The 18,818-nt window shown below is 43.9% G+C and overlaps 1 long non-coding RNA gene across 1 annotated transcript; it reads left to right on the top strand.

The window, feature by feature from the left end:
• Positions 1-1,981: 1,981 nt before the first annotated feature.
• On the top strand, positions 1,982-13,847 carry LOC140494022 (uncharacterized). The gene is made up of 3 exons (XR_011963834.1): positions 1,982-2,121; positions 11,999-12,124; positions 13,136-13,847. It is a non-coding gene; the product is annotated as an uncharacterized lncRNA (long non-coding RNA).
• Positions 13,848-18,818: the final 4,971 nt, after the last annotated feature.

Below are 18,818 nucleotides of genomic sequence, written 5' to 3'. Positions count from 1 at the left end.
ATCCTGACAATGATTCCCCTTCCCATTGCCTTCCCCCTGCTAGCAGACCCTTTGCAATGCCTTTAACACCTACTCCTTCAACACACTCTCATTTTAAGTACTTTGTGATGATCTTCTCATCCTCATAATCGAATATGATACATTTTGTCCTGAGTGAGGGGCCGGTGGGAATTTCGTGCTGTCTGCTTCAATGGAATGTTCTTTCATTGAGTGATTTACACTGTTCCTTCAAATGGTTTCCACTGTTCATTTACAGGCACACATTTCAGTCTGTTTAGCCTGTTTACCTTGGTCATTTCTCCTCTCAAACCCATGTAATTGGTTATTTTTGTTTCTAGTTGTCGCATGTCCTACTGTGATTCACTTTAAAACTTTATATTTCTTTAAACTGCACTTTATCACAATTTCCCAGAGGATCTCTCCAGGTGATATTACTTATTCACTAAGTTTCATCATACAACGATCGCACTGAGATAGTTATATCAATAGCCAGTTGCACAATTTGTTATTCAAAGCAACACTGAAAGAAGTTCTCTGAACTCCTCTTCCAATATTCCTGTTGTCAGTGTGACTGTCTCAGATTATGGGAATATTGAAGTTTCCCAAAATTATCATAATGTGTTTGGAATTTTTTAACAATGTTTAATACAGTGATGAGCAATGAAATGCTGTTCAGTGGCTAAAACTGTTCTGCTGCTTGTGTCCTTGGCAAGTAGTAGCCAGAATTTACATTCAGACTGACTCTACTTCATGATCTGAGACCAAATGCTTTCTCTGTAATGCCTATGTTATCCATTATTGTTAGTGTTACCCATTTTGCCTGAGTTTCCGCAAGGTTGTGATCCATTGAAAACTTATGTCCACCTTTTGTTTGCCCTGTAAACACGTGTCTCTGGTGTCTAAGTCTCTTTTATCTCTGTGTCACAAATGAATCTACCTTATTGAAGAGACATTATCCATTCCAAAATAAACATAATTTACTCTTTCCCACAATTTCCTCTCACAAATCGATTCCCTGATGTACAGGTTTAGTTAAACTCTGTCCCATCCTGTTCCTTTCTGCTTGTCTTTAGTCACATTCCCACACTGTTCCTATACTTCACCTTTTCTCTGTGGATTTGGAAAGCTCCTTTTACCTGAATCCAGTCCCAGCATCCTCTCTGTCAGTTTGAAGCCCTGTCCATAAACCTACCGACATGATTGGCCAAGATACTGGTCCCTGCACAGTTCCAGTGGGACCATCCGAATGGATTATTTTAAATCAGGTATGGGATGTGGGTGTCTCTGGCTGACCAGCCTTTCTTGCTCAGACCTAGCTGCCCTTGAGCTGATTAACTTGCTCGGCCAGTTCAGAGGGTCATTGAGAGGCAAACATTTTTCTGTGGGTATGTCGGGCAGACCACATGAGGATGGGCAGATGTCCTTCTCTAAAAGACACGTGTTTGGGCTTTTTTTTTGTACATCAGCAATGTTTTCATACGTAATTATGGATTGATAATTACCATTTGTTTTAGTTATTGATTTCAAATTTCTCCATTTCTGATGGTGGGATTTAAACCAGCCTCCACAGAACATTCACTGAGGTTTGGCATACATGCTCTAGCAATAATACCAGGTCAGCACTTCACCTGTGCACAGATTGCTCAACCCTGAGCACTGATACATCATGAAGCTAAACTCGTTCTTCCTACACACTTTTTGATCCTAAAATCATCCTGAATTCTGGTGATATCACTCAGTCTCTCTCTAAGTGGTATCCCTCACTGTCTGGATCTAATTGCTGCCTCTGTCAGTGTCTCTCACTCTTGCAGCAACTCCAAATCCTGAGCCAATAGAATTGTCCACTCCAGAGAGATACAGCAGCACAGGCCAGGGATGGAGACTGGGATTTTCCAGATATCTGTGGGACACAGTATGATTCTCCCTGTGTAACCCTCACTGCTGCTGTCTAATTTCCTAATCTATCTATCTTTCAGTCTCCTATAGGTACTCAGGAAGTTACTGACTCAGTGGAAGTCCCAGCTGCTGGGTGTTTCGTCCATCACCACATTGAAGATGTTTGGTCAGCCAGAGAGACAAAGTGCAGGGAGATCTGGAGCCTTCAATAAATCCTGCAGTGAGGTAAGATCACTCACAGTGCACAGAGCAAGGAGCAATGAGAGGGGTCCAAACATCGGCTAACAAGACATGACATAGATACCGTGCTGGAGGGGGAGCACAGTACAGACACACCCCAGGCTCAATCACCGCCCCAACTTTAACTTACTTTGTACTGAGTCAGCATCGGGAGTGTCACAGTTATCGATCCAGGTCTGTGCTGTCTTAGTGAGTATCAGTACAACAAAGGGGAAAGCAGGCCTCCCACGAGAGGGTGGGACTGCTGCCTGGGATCTTTCTGTTCTGCGCTCCCTCTCCAACACTGTGTCTATGTCATGTCTCCTTGACCAGTGTCTTCAACAGTGTGTAACCCCTACATCAGTTCCAGTCCCTGTAACCTCCTCCCTTCCCTTTCGTCCCTCTACATATTTGAAATGTACTGCATTCCAGCCTACCATCCCTGTCTCTGTAACTTGCTTCAGTATCTACAACATGCCTTATCTCGGAAGTCTCCTCCTTCAATAACTGGAGACAGAGGCATGCAGCACCAGTCGGTCGAGATCCCCTTTGATAACCGTATTCACTGTCCACTACACCATTAATTTGATCATCCATAAAATTACAAACAATGGCTCCTTTATTCTCAACCAAATCGTTTATGTAGATGATATACATCAGTGGGCCCATCCCTGATCCTTATGGCACACCGCTGGTCACAGGCCTCCAGTCTGAACAACAACCCTCTCCCACCTCCCTCTGTCTCCTAATGTGAAGCCAATTTTCTATCCAGTTGGCGATCTCTCCCTGATCCCATGTGATCTAACCTTACTAACCAGTGTATCATGCTAAACCCTGTCAAAGGCCCTGCTGACATTGGTGTAGACAATATCTGGTCACAACTTCAACGAAAGCAATCAAGTTAGTGAGCCCTGACTTTGTCTGCACAATGCCCTGCTGACGATCTTTGATCAATCTTTGCTTTTCCAAACGAATGTGACTCCTATCTGGCAGAATCACTTTCACAACTTACCCACCACTGACGTTGGGCTAATTGGCCTTAAGTTCCCTGGCTTTCCATTGCAGCCTTTCATAAATAATGGAATAAAACTATATTCTTGCCATAGAGCCATACAGCATGGAAACTGACCCTTCAGTTGGTACCAAACATTACCTAAAACTAAACACATCCCAGCTGCCTGTTGCTGGCCCATATCCCTCTTACCCCTCCCTATTCCTGTACTTAATCAAATGTGTTTTAAACATTGTATTTGTACCCACATTCCCCCCCCCCCCCACTTCCTCAGGAAGTTTATTCCACTCTCAAACCACCCTCTGTGTAACAATTAGCCCCCATGTTTTTTTTTTAACATGTCCCTCTTCTCACCCTAAAAATGTGGCCCTTCCACTTGAGACTCCCCCATCCTGAGGAAAAGGTAACTGCCATTAACTCTATCTATATCCCTCATCTTTTTCATAAACTTCCATCAGGCCATCTCTCATCCTCCAGGCTCCAGTGAAAAAAGACTGGCTGGATGGGCTTTTTTTCAAAACTCAAGCCTTCCATACCCAGCCACATCCTGGTAAATCTCTTCTGAACGCCCTGCAGCTTAATAATATCCTCACAATAACTGGGCGACCAGAACTGGACAGAGTATTGCAGAACAGGCCTCACCAGTGTCTGTACAATCTCAACATGACGTCCCAAATCCTCCACTCAATGGACTGAGCAATAGTCAGGCATGCCAAGCACTGTCTTATCCATCCTGTGATGTAAGCTTCAAGATTTATGTACCTGAATCCGGAGGGCCCTCTGCTCTAAAACACTAACCGAGGCCCGAACATTAATTGTATAAGCTCTACTCTTGTTTGTTTTACCAAGTGCACTACCTCGCATTTATTCAGATTGAATTCCATCTACGGTTTCTCAGCCATTTCAGCCATATTATCAAGATCCATTTTAGCAAACCTCCTTCACAGTCCACGATTCCACCCTCCAGTCTTCCAGCACCTCACACTTGGCTGTCAATTGTACAAATACCTTTGCTCAGTGCTCCACAATTTCTTGCCTAGCATCCCACAATGTCCTATGATACACTTAATGAAGTCGTGGGGCTGTCCATACCTTTGTGTTTTAAAACCTCCAGCACCACCTCTTCTATAATGTGCACTCTTTTCAAGTCATAGAGATGGATACCATGGAAGCAGAGCCTTCGGTCCAACTTATCTATGCTGACCAGAAGATCTAAATGCATCCATCCTATTTACCAGCATTTGGCCCAAGTACCTCAAAACACTTGTTATTGATATACCCAACCAGATACCTTTTAAATGTTGTAATTGTATTAGTCTATGTTACTTTCTCTCTCAGCTCATTCCATACACGCATCACCATGTGCATGAAAAAGCTGTCCCTTCAGTCCCTTTGAAATCTTTCCCCTCTAACCTTAAACCTATGCCCTCTAGTTTTGGACTCCCAACCCCTGGGAAAAGACCTTCAATGTTTAGCCAATCCATACCCCTCATGTTTATATAAACCTCTGTAAGGTCACCCCTCAGTCTCCGATTTTCCAGTGACAGTAACCCCAGCTTATTCAGCAACAACCCGGGCAATATCTTGTTAATCTTTTCTGAGCACTTTCAGATTTCACAACGTCATTCCTATAGCAGGGTGACTGGAATTGCCGAGAACTCAATTGTGGTCTAACATATTGCTCTTGTTCCCTGAGTTCCCCAGTCTTTCTCCACAGTAAGTTCTGGAGTGAAAACATTGTTTAGGGTCTTAGGAAATATCCAGCACTTCTGCACATCAATTGCCTCATTCATCTTTAAGGGCCCTTATTTTGTCTCGAGTTACTCTATTACGCTTAATATATTTATACAACCACTTTTGGATTCTCCTTATGCTTCTCTGCAGAGGCTATTTCATGTACCCTTTCTGCATTCCTGATTTCCACCCAAAGTGTATTTCTCCAGCCCCTGTGATCCTCGTGGATTCCCTTCATCCAGCTGACATGTTCCCCTTTTCCTTGACCGGACTCTTAACAGACAGCCAGTGTTTCCGAATGCTGTCAGCATTGACCTGCACACAAACAGGAACATGCTGGCACTGAACGCTCAATTTATCTCACTTTTAATATATTCTCACTTGCCAGATTTCACTTTCCCTGTAAATGGACTCTCCAATCACCTTTTCAAAGTTCCTTGGCTGATACGATCAATATTAGTCTGGCCCCATTTTACAATTTGAACTTGTGGACCAGGCCTGTCCTTTTCCATAGCCATTTTCAAACTCATACAACTGCCTCAGTCCCTTTCCCTACCTTGTTTCCCAAGTGGAGGTCAGGTTTTGCCCATTTCTCTTTTCAGTCCATTTACATATTGATTGGGAGTTTTCTGGAACGCAATTACCAAATTCCTCCCTTGCAAATGCTGAACACTGGCAGTCCCAGTCTCAGTTTGGAAAGTTTAAAAACCCCTGCCATAACAACCCTATTATTGTGATCGATATTTGAGATCTCCTGACATATTTGTTCCTCAGTCTGCCACGGATTATTCGGGGTCAATAGGACAATCGTGTCAGAGTGATGACCCATTCTTAATTCTCAGTTCCACTAACATAGCTTCACTGGGCGATCCCACAGGAATATCCTCTCTAAGTACTGCTGTGCTGATTCATGCAATCAAAACCCACCACCACGCGTCCTCTCTTGCCTCCCCTTCCTGTAGCATCTCTACCTTGAAACAATGAGCTGCCAGTCCTCCCCCTCCCTCAGCTGTGTTTCTGTAATAACTATAATATCCCAGTCCCATGTCCCAATCCATGTCCTGAGTTCATCTTCCTTAGCTGTCAGGCCCCTTGCAATGAAATAAATGCAGTTTAATCATCGGTTTTCCACTATTCCCTGCTATGTTCTTGCCTGCCTTGTCTGTTGAAATTGCTGTCTTTAACTTGTGCACCAACCTCAATCTTCTTTCTGACCTTATGACTGTTTACGGTCCAACACCCTGCCAGATTGGATTATATCCTCTCAAGCAGCTCTCACAATTCGCCCCACCAGGATATGGGTCCCCCTCCTGCTCCCAGTTCAGGTGCCTTCCCCACCCAGTCCACCTGTTCTGACACCTTTAGGGATATTTGGTCAGGTCCCTGCGTTCCTCAGTAGTCGGCAAGAACCAACCATTCATTATGTCTGCCCTTTGCTTATCATACCTCCCACAGGGTATGACCTCACATTGATCAGAACTAAACTCTGCTCAGATTATCATCTGATCGTCATCAGACTGTAACGAGAGACCATCCCCTTCACTGAGAACATCTTCATCTTTCATGTCGACTGCAAACCTATGAATGATAACTTTTGCTTTCACATCGAAGTTATTATTCAATAGATTAACCAGTGCTGGTTCCTGCACAGATCCCTGTGGTACACCCGCTGGTGAAAGAATTTCAAACACGAAGAGGTTTATCCACGAATTTTGTATCCAATTTACCAACTTGCCTTGAATCCCAGTGGCTCTTCCCTTTCGGACCAGCCTTCCATGTGGGACCTTGTCAAAGGCCTTATTCAGGTCCATGTAAACCACATCATCTGCACTGCCCTCATCAATATTTTGAGAGATCATTTAAAAAAAAACGCAACTGAATTCCTCAGACAGTATCTTCCTCTGCCAAATCCGCGATGACTCAGCCAAGTTGATCCCTGCCTTTTCAAGTGTTTATTCATCCTCAGAATTGTTCCCAGAAATGTCCCTCCCCCTGTTGTCAGACTATCTGCTCTGTAATTACCTGGCCTATTCTTGCTGCCCTTCTTGAACAAAGGAACCACCTTAGCGATCCTCCAGTCATTCAGCACTTCACCTGTGGCCAGCAAAGTATTAAATATATACACCTGTGCCCCAGCAATCTCCTCCCTTACCTCCCATAGCAGCCTGGGATATATTTCTTTGGGCTTTGGGGATTTCCCCACCTTTATGCCTGTGAAGACATTTAATACTTGCTCCTTATTGATCTTAACATGTTGTAGAAACTCACCATCCCAACTGAAATCCCCGGCTACAATGTCTTTCTCCTGTGTGAATACGATGGGAAGTATTCATTGGAGACCTCACCTACTTCCTCTGGCTCCATGCACAGATTATCCCTTTGGTTTCTAACAGGCACAACTATTTAACTAGTAATCTTCTTCCTCGAACTGTATTGATAAAATACCTTGTGGCCTTTTCTTAACGGTATCTCCCAAGGGTATTTCAAGCCCATTCTTTGCTCCTCATTTTTAAGGACCCCTTGCACTCTCTATACTTTTGAAGTGCTTCGCCTGTTTTCATTGCACTGTACTTACTTTATCCAGGTCACGATATCGCGTGACCAGTATTCACTGCAGTTACTGCCGTTGTCTTTCACTCTTCTCTTCTGGGAGCACACTGGCCCAGAATTCTCCCTGTATCACTTTAACCTTCTTCCTTAATCCGAATATGAACCCAACTGTAAATAGTTCCTCCCAGTCTGTGTTTGCCAGATCCTGTCCCGTGATAATGATAATGCTCAGTGACAGTAATATTCTAATGATTAGGGGGCTTCTCCAAATTTTGGCACCTTCACTTCTGCACTCTCCTTATCTCTTTCCAAAATGACTTTGACACTTAGTGTTGTGTCCACTATCCCAAAAACCCTACAAAAATCCTTATCCTTCTGTCTATCATCCTGTCCAGCATCTACAACCTACTCTGTCGGTAACACCCAGCCCTTACTGATCTACCCTCCAGCCTCTCCAGCACATGATATCACTGCAAACTTCTCCGGTCCCCACAGCACTTCTCCATCCTTTCATACAGCACCTCATTACCTCGAACTATTCAGAGAGTACGGAGGCATGGGATACAGGGAAACCTATCTGTCTGGATACAGAATTCCTGGCCTCTAGAAGACAGAGGACGATGATAGATACAAAACCTTCAGCCTGGAGTTCAGTGACCAGTCGTGTTCTGCAGGGATCAGTTCCCGGAACCATGCTCTTTGTGATTTTTATAAATGACTTGGATGTGGGAGTGGAAGATTGGGTTAGTAAGTTTGCCAATGACACAAAGATTGTTGGAGTGGTGGGTAGTGTGGAGATCTGTTGCTGGTTGCAACGGGGTATTGACATGATGGGGAGCTAGGCTGAGAGGTGGCAGAAAGAGTTCAACCTGGAAAAGTGTGAAGTGATTCGTTTTGGAAGGCGTTACTTGAATTTGGAATATTGGGTTAAAAGTAGGATTCTTGGCAGTGTGGAGTAACAGTTGGATGTTTGGTTCCATGTCCATAGATCCCTCAAAGTTGCTACCCAAGCTGATAGGGTTGTTAAGAAGGAATACGTTGTGTTGGCTTTCATTAGCTGAGGGATTGAGTTTCAGAGCCGTGAGGCTATGCTGCAGTTCTATGGAGCTCTGCTTAGACCACACTTAGATATTATATTCAGTTTTGATTCTCTCATTACAGGAAGGATGTGAAAGCTTAAGAGATGGTAAAGAGAAGATTTATAAGGATGCTGCCTGGACTGAAGAATATGTCTTATGAAGAAAGGTTGAGGGAGGTAAGGCTTTCCTCATTGGAGTGAAGAAGGATGAGGGACGTCTTGATCGAGGAGAACAAGATAATAAGAGGTGCAGACACAGTGAACAGTGATTTTTTCCCCCATGGCAGAAATGTCTATCAGAAGGGAGTATAATATTAAGGTGACTGGAAGAAGGTTAAGGGGAGATTTCAGAGTTTGGTTCTCCACAGAGTGGTGGGTGTGTCGAATGTACTGCAGTGGTGGTAGTAGTTAGGTGCGTTAAGGGCATTTAATAAGAGTCTTGGAAAGGCACATGGATGATAGTGCAAAATGAAATGTATGTAGGTTTGATCTTAGAGGAGGATAAAAGGTCGGCAGAACATTGAGGGCCCAAGGGCCTTATACTGTACTGTTTTATGTTCTACGTTCCGTATGGAAAACTGGGTAATATGTTCTGATCAAAGTAAAAGGATACGGCATCCAGGAGGAGCTAGTCAACTGGATATACAATTTACCACATGGTAGGAGACAGAGGGTCATTGGAGACATTTTGTTTTTCTGACTGGGGGTGTTTGTCATTTGGATAATTGATTTGGCTGAGAATATTACTTTCCTGGTAAATACGTTTGTAGGTGGCACTAAGATTAGTGATATACTGGACAGTGAAGAAGGTTAACTATGATAAAACAGGATGAACAGTACTGCTGGGATAGTGGGCTGAAGAATAGCAGATGGAGTTTAATTAAATAATGTGAAGTGTTCTATTTTGGTAAACCAAGCCATGGCGGGACTTGTACAGTTAATGTTCGGGCCCTGGGTAGTGTTGTCAGTCAGCGAGCCAGAGATGCAGGTACACAGCTCTTTGAAAGTGGTGTCTCAGGGAGACAGGTTGGTGAAGCAGGTGTTTGGGATGGTTACCTTCATTGGTCACAGCATTGAGAGTAGGAGTTGGGATGTCATGTTGTGGTGGACACTGGTGAGGTCACCATAAAAGCATTGTTGATCAGTAGGAGAAATACATCTGGTTCACTTACATCCTTTAGGGAAGGACATCTGACATTCTAACCTGGTCTGGCTGTCATGTTACTCCAGACCCACAGCAATATGGTTGATTCGGAGCTGCCCTCTGGGTAATTAGCATTGGGGCAAAGAATGCTGGTTCTGGTAGTGACACCCACATCCCATGAATGAATAAGTTAAATACATATGTCCCTCCATTCCTCTGTGAACCCCTCCAGCTGCAACAATCCGTACTGGCTTTGTAACACCATTCAGGCCCTGACCACTCTCTGTAACACTCTCACCACCTCCAGCACCTTCACCTCTCCCTGTTCCTGACGTGTCATCAAACCCTGACAATGATTTCCCTTCTCACTGCCCCCCTCCTGCAAGCAAACAGTTCACAATCCCTCTAACACTTACTGCCTAAACACTCTCTCACTTTCGAATTGTTAGTACTTTTTGGTGATCTTCTAAGCCTGATAATCTAATAAGATCCATTTGTCCTGAGTGAGGGACAGCAGGAAATTTCTTGCTGAGATTTTGACTGTTTCAATGGAATGTCCTTTTGTTGAGTGTTTTACATCATTCTTCAAGTGTTTTCAACTGTTTGCTTACAGACACACATTCTAGTCTGTTCATCCTGTTCACCCTTGGTCAGTTCTCCTCTCAAACCCATGTAAATGGGCTATTTTGTTTCACATTGTGTCTTGTCCATTCTGTGATTCATGTTAAAGCTTTAGAATTAATTAAATTTCACTTTATCCCAGTTTCCCAGAGGATCTCCCTGTGTGCCATTACTCATTCACTCAGCTTCATCAGACAACAGTCGCTCTGAGATAGCTGCGTCCCTCGCCAGTTGCACAATGTGATATTCAAAGAAACACTGATGGGAAAAAAAAGTTCTCCTCTTCGAATATCACTCTTGTCAGTGTGATTGTGCTAGATTATGCGAATATTGAAGTTTCCCAAAATTATCTCAATGCCTTTGTTAAAAATTCCAATGAGTTCCTGTTTAATGCAATGATGAGCAAGGAAATCCTGTTCGGTGGCTAAAACTGTTCTGCTGCTTGTGACCTTGGCAAGTAGTAGCCAGAATTTACATTCAGACAGATTCTACTTCATGATCTGTGGCCAAATACTTTCTCTGTAATGCCTTTGTTACCCATGTCTGTCAGCGTTACCCAACCGTCCTTTCCCATTCTGCCTTAGACCCCGCAAGATTGTGAACCATTGAATATTTATGTTCCACCTTTTGTTCGTCCTGTAACCATGTCTCTCTAGTGTCTAAATCCCATTTATCTCTGTGTCACAAATCCATCTACCTTATTGAAAATACTTTGTCCATTCCAAAATAAAACATAATTTACTCTTTCCCATAATCTCCTGTCACAAACCTGATGTACAGTTTTAGTTAAAGTTTTTCCATCCTGTTCCTGTCTGCTTGACTTCAGTCACATTCCCATGCTGTTCTGATGCTTCACTTTTTATCTTTGGATTTGGAAAGCTCCTTTCACTTGAACCCTGTCCCTGCATCCTCTCTATCAATTTAAAGCTCTGTCCATAAACCTGCCAACATAATTACCAATACTCCGTTCTCATCATGGTTCCACTGGATCCCAGTGCAATGGGATTGTTTTTATTTACTTGTGGGATATGGGTGTCTCTGGCTGCCCAGCCTGAGCTGCCTTTGAGTTGAGTAACTTGCTCGGCCATTTCAGAGGTAAATTGAGAGACAAACACTTTACTGTGGGTATGTCGTGCAGACCACGTGAGGATAGGCAGATGTTCTTCTCTTAAGGACCAGTGTCTTTTTGATGAACAAAGATTATTTTGGACATCAGCAATGGTTTCATACTTATTCATGAATTTGTAATTGCAAGTTGTTTTTAATTATTGATTTAAACTTCCCCCATTTCTGTTGGTGGGATTCAAACCTGTCTCCCCTGACCATTAGCTGAGGTTTGGGATACATGCTCTAGCAATAATACCACTCGGCCATCACTTCACCTGCTCACAGGTTGCTCATTCCTGATCGTTTATGCCAGTGCATACTGAAGCAAAACCCGTTCTTCCTACACAATTATTTGATTCTGACATCTTCAAGCAGTCTGGTGATATCACTCAGTCTCTCTCCACGTGGTATCCCTCACTGTGGGGGTCTAACTGCTGCCGCTGTCAGTGTCTCTCACTCTTGCAGCTACTCCAGATCCTCAGCCAACAGAATTCTCCACTCCAGAGAGATGAGACAGAACAGGCCAAGGATGCAGACTGGGATTTTCCAGATCTCTGTGTGACTTAGTGCCATTCTGTATGTGTAACCCTCAGTTCATCCGTCTAACATCCCATTCTGTCTATTTCTCTGTCTCCAGTAGGTTCATGACTAAATAGACTTCCCATCTGCTGGGTGTCTCGTCCATCACCACATTGAATATAGTTGGTCAGCCAGAAAGACAAAGGGAAGGGAGATCTGGAGTCTTCAATAAATCCTGCATGAGGTAAGATCACTCACAGCGCACAGAGCAGAGAGCAAGAGTGGGCTCCAAACATCAGCTAACAAGACATGACATAGATACAGTGCTGGAGGGGGAGCACAGTACACACACCCCTCAGGCTCAATCCCCACCCCTACTGTAAGTTCTGTTGTACTAAGACTCATTACTCTGCAACACTGTATCTGTGGCATGTCTTGTGCACCAGTGTCTTCAATAATTTGTAACTCCTATAACAGTTCCTGTCTCTGTAACCTCCTCACTTCCCGATAGCCCCTCCACATATTTGAAATGTACTGCATTCCAGACTACAATCACTATCACTGTGACTTGCTACAGTGTCTATCACATGCCTTATCTCCTCCTCCAATAACTGGAGACAGAGCCATGCAGCATAAAAGGGTTCCTTGGATCCAACTAGTCCATGCTGACCAGAGTCCCTGAACAAGTCATGTTTCCCTGCACTTGACCCATATCCCTTCAAACCTTCTCCTCTCCATGTACCTGCCCAAATGTTTTTTACATGTTGTTATTGTACTTTTCTCTACCACTTCCCCTGGGAACCCATTCCATGCCTGCACCATCCTCTGTGTGAAAAATGTTCTCCTCCAATCCCATCTAAGTCTTTCCTCTCCCATCTCATATTTATGCCCTCTAGAACACAGATCATGACAGTGCAGTACTGGCCTTTCAGCTCTCGATGTTGCACTGACCTGTGGAAATAATCTGAAGCCCAAGTAACTAACACTAGTCCATTCTTGTCCATATGCCTATCCAATGACCATTTAAATGCCCTTAAAGTTGACGAGTCTACCACTGTTGCCGGCAATGCATTCCATGGCCCGACTACTCTGAGTAAAGAACCTACCTCTGGCATCTGTCCCATATCTATTTATTAGTATTAGTATCTACCTCAATTTACTGTCTCCCCTCGCATTAGGCATCGCGATCCAAGACAAAAGGCTCTCACTGTCCAACTCATCTAACTCTGTTTATGTTATATGTCTCAATTAATAGGCCTCAAATGTCTTCTCACGACCAGAAACAGATTCAAGTCTCTCAGCATTACTCATAAGTCCTTCACTCCAGACTCGGTAAAATCTTAGTAAGTCTCCTCTGAACCCTATCCAAATCTTCAACATCCTTCCTGTAATGCGTTGGTCTGAACCATAGTCAAAACTATGACTATGAACCATAGTCAAAATTTGAGCGGGAGCAGCGTCGAAGTAAAAGCGAACCCGGGAGACTACAGCAAAGGTAAGACAGTTCGTTTTAAAATTGCTTACCTGTAGCGGGCAGCGGTGTGTTTTTTTTTTCTCTCTCTCTCCACAGAAAGAGCGGGAGCTGCAGAGGAAGTGACGGCGAGCAGAGGGGCAGCCGGGAAGGAAAAGTGAGTATATAAGTCTGGAAGGATCTAAAGAAAGGGAATTCATGGAATGCTTACAGGATGGCTTTTTGGAACAGCTTGTCATGGAGCCCACAAGAGAGCAGGCTATTCTGGACCTCGTGCTTTGCAATGAACCAGACTCTATAAAAGATCTTAAAGTAAGGGAACCATTAGGAAGTAGCGACCATAATATGGTAGAGTTCAGTCTGGAGTTTGAAAGGGAGAAGGCAAAATCTGATGTAATGGTGTTACAGTTGAATAAAGGTAATTATGAAGGCATGAGAGAGGAACTGACTAAAATAGACTGGAAGAAGAGGCTAACCGAAAAGACACTAGAGCAAAAATGGCAGGAGTTTGTAGGTATAATTGAGGACACTACAGAGGTTCATTCCCAAGAAAAGAAAGATTAACCGGGGAGGGATTAGACAACCTTGGCTGACAAAGGAAGTCAGGAAATGTATTAAAGAAAAAGAGAGATCCTATAAAGTGGCTAAGAACAGTGGGAAATCAGAAGATTGGGAAGGATACAAAAGCCAACAGAGGATAACAAAGAGTGTAATAAGAAATGAGAGGATCAAATATGAAGGTAGGCTAGCCAGTAATATTAGAAATAATCGTAAAAGTTTCTTTCAGTACATAAGAAACAAACGACAGGCAAAAGTAGACATTGGGACACTTCAAACTGATGCAGGGAGCCTAGTGATGGGAGATAAGGAAATAGCAGGAGAACTTAACAAGTACTTTGCGTCAGTTTTCACAGTGGAAGACCTGAGTAATATCCCAAAAATTAAAGGGTGTCACGGGGCTGAGTTGAGTATGTTGCCATTACGAAAGAGATAGTGCTAGAAAAGTTAAAAAGTCTTAAAATTGATAAATCTCCTGGCCCCGATGGGATACACCCTAGAGTTCTGAGAGAGGTTGCTGAGGAAATAGCAGAGGCATTGGTTAAGATCTTTCAAGAGTCACTGGAGTCAGGAAAGGTCCCGGATGATTGGAAGATGGCTGTAGTAACCCCCTTGTTCAAGAAAGGATCAAGGCAAAAGATGGAAAACTATAGGCCAATTAACTTAACCTCGGTTGTTGGTAAAATTCTAGAATCCATCATTAAGAATGAGGTTTCTAAATTCTTGGAAGAGCAGAGTCTGATTAGAACAAGTCAACATGGATTTAGTAAAGGGAGGTCATGCCTGACAAACCTGTTGGAATTTTTTGAAGAGGTAACAAGTACGTTAGACCAGGGAAACCCAGTGGATGTGGTCTATCTGGACTTTCAAAAGGCCTTTGATAAGGTGCCACACGAGAGGCTGCTGAGCAAGGTGAGGGCCCATGGTGTTCGAGGTGAGCTGCTGGGATGGATTGAGGATTGGCTATCTAACAGAAGGCAGAGAGTTGGGATAAAAGGTTCTTTTTCAGAATGGCAGGCGGTGACGAGCGGTGTCCCGCAGGGTTCGGTTCTGGGGCCACAGCTGTTCGCATTATATATTAATGATTTGGATGAGGGAACCGGGGGCATTCTAGCGAAGTTTGCCGATGATACGAAGTTAGGTGGACAGGCAGGTAGTACTGAGGAAGTGGGGAGGCTACAGAAGGATCTAGACAGGTTGGGAGAGTGGTCCAGGAAATGGCTGATGGAATTTAACGTGAGCAAGTGCGAGGTCTTGCACTTTGGCAAAAAGAATAAAAGCATGGTCTACTTTCTAAATGGTGAGAAAATTATTAAAGCCAAAGCATAAAGGGATCTGGGAGTGCTAGTCGAGGTTTCTCTAAAGGTAAACATGCAGGTTGAGTCTGTGATTAAGAAAGCGAATGCAATGTTGTCTCTTATCTCAAGAGGGTTGGAATATAAAAGCAGAGATGTACTACTAAGAATTTATAAAGCTCTGGTTAGGCCCCATTTGGAGTACTGTGTCCAGTTCTGGTCCCCACACCTCAGGAAGGACATACTGGCTCTGGAACGTGTCCAGTGGAGATTCACACGGATGATCCCTGGAATGACAGGTCTAGCATATGAGGAACGGCTGAGGATACTGGGATTGTATTCATTGGAGTTTAGAAGATTAAGGGGAGATCTAATAGAGACGTACAAAATAATACATGGCTTTGAAAAGGTGGATGCTAGAAAATTGTTTCTGTTAGGCGAGGAGACTAGGACCCGTGGACACAGCCTTAGAATTTGAGGGGGTCATTTCAGAACAGAAATGGGGAGACATTTCTTCAGCCAGAGAGTGGTGGGCCTGTGGAATTCATTGCCACGGAGTGCAGTGGAAGCCGGGACGCTAAATGTCTTCAAGGCCGAGATTGATAGGTTCTTGTTGTCTAGAGGAATTAAGGGCTACGGGGAGAATGCTGGTAAGTGGAGCTGAAATGCGCATCAGCCATGATTGAATGGCGGAGTGGACTCGATGGGCCGAATGGCCTTACTTCCACTCCTATGTCTTATGGTCTAACTCCAAATGCGGCCGCACCAGAGTTTTGAACAGCTGCAGCATTATCTCATGGTTCTGACAGTCAATCCCTGTACCAATAAAAGCTCACACGCTGAATGCCTTCTTAATAACTCTTTCAACCTGGGTGGCGACTTTCAATGAATCCATGTCCATAGACACACTGATCTCTCTGTTGATCTGCATTACCAATATCTGCTTTACCCACATCCACCTGTTAGGTCACCTTCTCAAATACGTCAATAAGGTTTGTGAGGCATGACCTACCCTTCACAAAACCGTGCTGACTATCCCTCATCAACGTATTCAATTCCAGATGATTATAAATCCTAGCCTCTTTTACAAGCCTTTCCAACACTTTACCCAGAATCGGAGTAAGGCTCACAGGTCTATCATTACCCAGGGTTGTCTCTACTTCCCTTCTTGGTCAAGGGGTCAACATTTGCTATCCTCCGGCCATCTGGCCCTATTCTTGTACACAATGATGGCATAAAGATCAAAGCCAAAGGCTCGGCAATCTCCTTCCTGGCTTACCAGAGAATCCAAGGATCAATCCTATCTAGCGCAAGGGACTTACCAATTTTAACACTTTCCAGAATTGCTAACACCTTCTCCTTCTGCAGTTCAATCCCATCTAGTTATGGACCCCACTACCCTGGGGTAAAGACGTTGGCTAATCAACTTTCCTGTACCCATCATGGTTTTCTAAACTTTGATAAGGTCACCCCTCAGCCACCTACACCCAATAGAAATGAGAAAGACAATGATATAAATATCCCTGCTCATGTCCCTGCCACTACGCTGTCACAATGTTCTGGGATACACTTGTTTAGGACCTAGGGTTTTCTCTCCCTTTGTGTTCTAAGACCTCCAGTGCCACCTCTTCTGTAATAGGGACTCTTTACAAGCCATCACTGTTTCTTTCCTTTGTTTCCTAGTTTTTGTTCACAGTACGTTCTGACATGAAATGCTCATTTTGGCTCTTGCCCATCTCCTGTGGTTCCACACATTGATGGCCTCACTGATCTTTGAGGGGCCCTAGTGTCTCTCCAGTTGCTTTTTTGTACTTTTGTGCTGTAGAAAACCCGTTGCATTCTCCTTTACCTTATCTGCCAAAACTATCTCATCCCCCCCACCCCCATGTTACTTTCCAGCTTATCCATCCTCTCTGTTTCTGTCACACCCTCCAGTATCAGTAACATCTTCATCAATCCTTGCAGCATTTACAGTTTCAGAAAATGCTTCCTAAATCAGGATGATCAGAATTCTATGCAGTACTCCAAAGCTGTGCTGACTATCCCTAATCAATCCTTGTCTTTGGAATGCATATAACTCCTGTCCTGCGGACTTGCTTCCAACAATGTATGCACCACTAACATCAAGCCAATTGGTGTTGATGTCCCTTGGATTTCCCTCGGAGCCTTTCCTAAGCACTGGCACAACATTAGCCCCCCTCCTGGCTCCTTGGAGACACTGATAACTTCCGGCTATCAGTGATAGAAAAATCTCTTTTTGGGACTCCGCAATTTCTTCCTGAGCTTCTCACAATATCCTGAAATATACTGCATTAGTTCCCAAGGACTTGTCTCCCTTATATGCATTTTAATACCTCTAGTACCTCCTGTTATCTGGAGTCTTTTGAAGACATCACATTTTTCCCCCTGACTTCACCAGTCTTCCTCCACAGTAAGTTCAAACGTGACATTTTCGTTTAGTATTTCACCCATCTCCTGTGGCTGGCTCCATTCATCTTCAAGGAGCCGTATTCTCCCCCTAGTTCATCTTGTGTTGTTAATATAATTGTAGAATCTCTTTGGATTTTCCTCAGGCTCATTTGCCAAAGCTTTCTCAGGTCCCCTTTGGGCCCTCGTGATTTCCCTCTTAAATGTATTACTCCACCCGCAATGTTCTTCAATGAATTCCCTTAATCCAGCTGGCTATATGTGACATGTGCCCCCTTTTGTTGACCAAAGCCTAAATCCCCCCCCCCCCCCCCTTATCCAATGTTTCCTACTTGTGTCAGCATTGTCATTCACACTAACAGGAATATGCTGGCCCTGACCTTTCATTTTATCTCTCTTTTGAAAGTTTCCCACCTGCCTGACGTCCCTTTACCTGCAAATATCCTCCACAATCAATTGTTAAAAGCTCTTGAAGCAAGGCCAGTTTTGATCTTTAACTTGTGGACCAGGCTTATCCTTTTCCATCGCTATTTTCAAACTAATAGAATCGTGAGAACTTTGCGAAAGTGTTGCCCCACTAATGACTCAGTCCCTTTCCTTTCCTTGTTTCCCAAGGGGAGGTCAGGTTTTACCCCTTTCTGCAGTCTGACCATTTACATTCTGAGTGAGACAGTTTTCTTAAATATGACTAACAAATTCTTCGCTCCCAAGCTCTGAACACTCTAGCAGTCCGAGTCTTGGTTTGGAAAGTTAAACTCCCCGACCATTACAATCCGATCGTTCTTACAGATCTCTGAGATCTCCCGACATATTTGCTGCTCAAATTCCCACTGACTGTTGGGGGCCTGTAGTACAGTCATATCAAACTGATAACCCATTCTCATTTCTCAGTTGCACCATTATGGCTTCACTGGGCGTTCTCTGGAATATCCTCTCGAAGTCCTGCTGTAATGTTTTCATTGATCAAAAACTCCACTCCCCCTTCTCTCTCACCACCTGTTCTCTCCATCCTGTAGAATCTGTACCCTGGAACATTGAGCTCCCAGTCCTGCCCCTCCCTCAGCTGTGATTCTGTCATACCATGGAACCCCGGTCCCATGTTCCCGTCCATGCACTGAGTTCATCTGCCTTAACTGTTAGGCTTTTTACTTTCGAATAAATGCACTTTAATTAATCAGTTTTCCCTC

Source organism: Chiloscyllium punctatum, chromosome 23 (assembly GCF_047496795.1).
Source record: "Chiloscyllium punctatum isolate Juve2018m chromosome 23, sChiPun1.3, whole genome shotgun sequence".
In the NCBI taxonomy this organism is placed as follows: Eukaryota; Metazoa; Chordata; class Chondrichthyes; order Orectolobiformes; family Hemiscylliidae; genus Chiloscyllium; species Chiloscyllium punctatum.
This window is presented reverse-complemented; position numbering and strand designations above follow the sequence as displayed.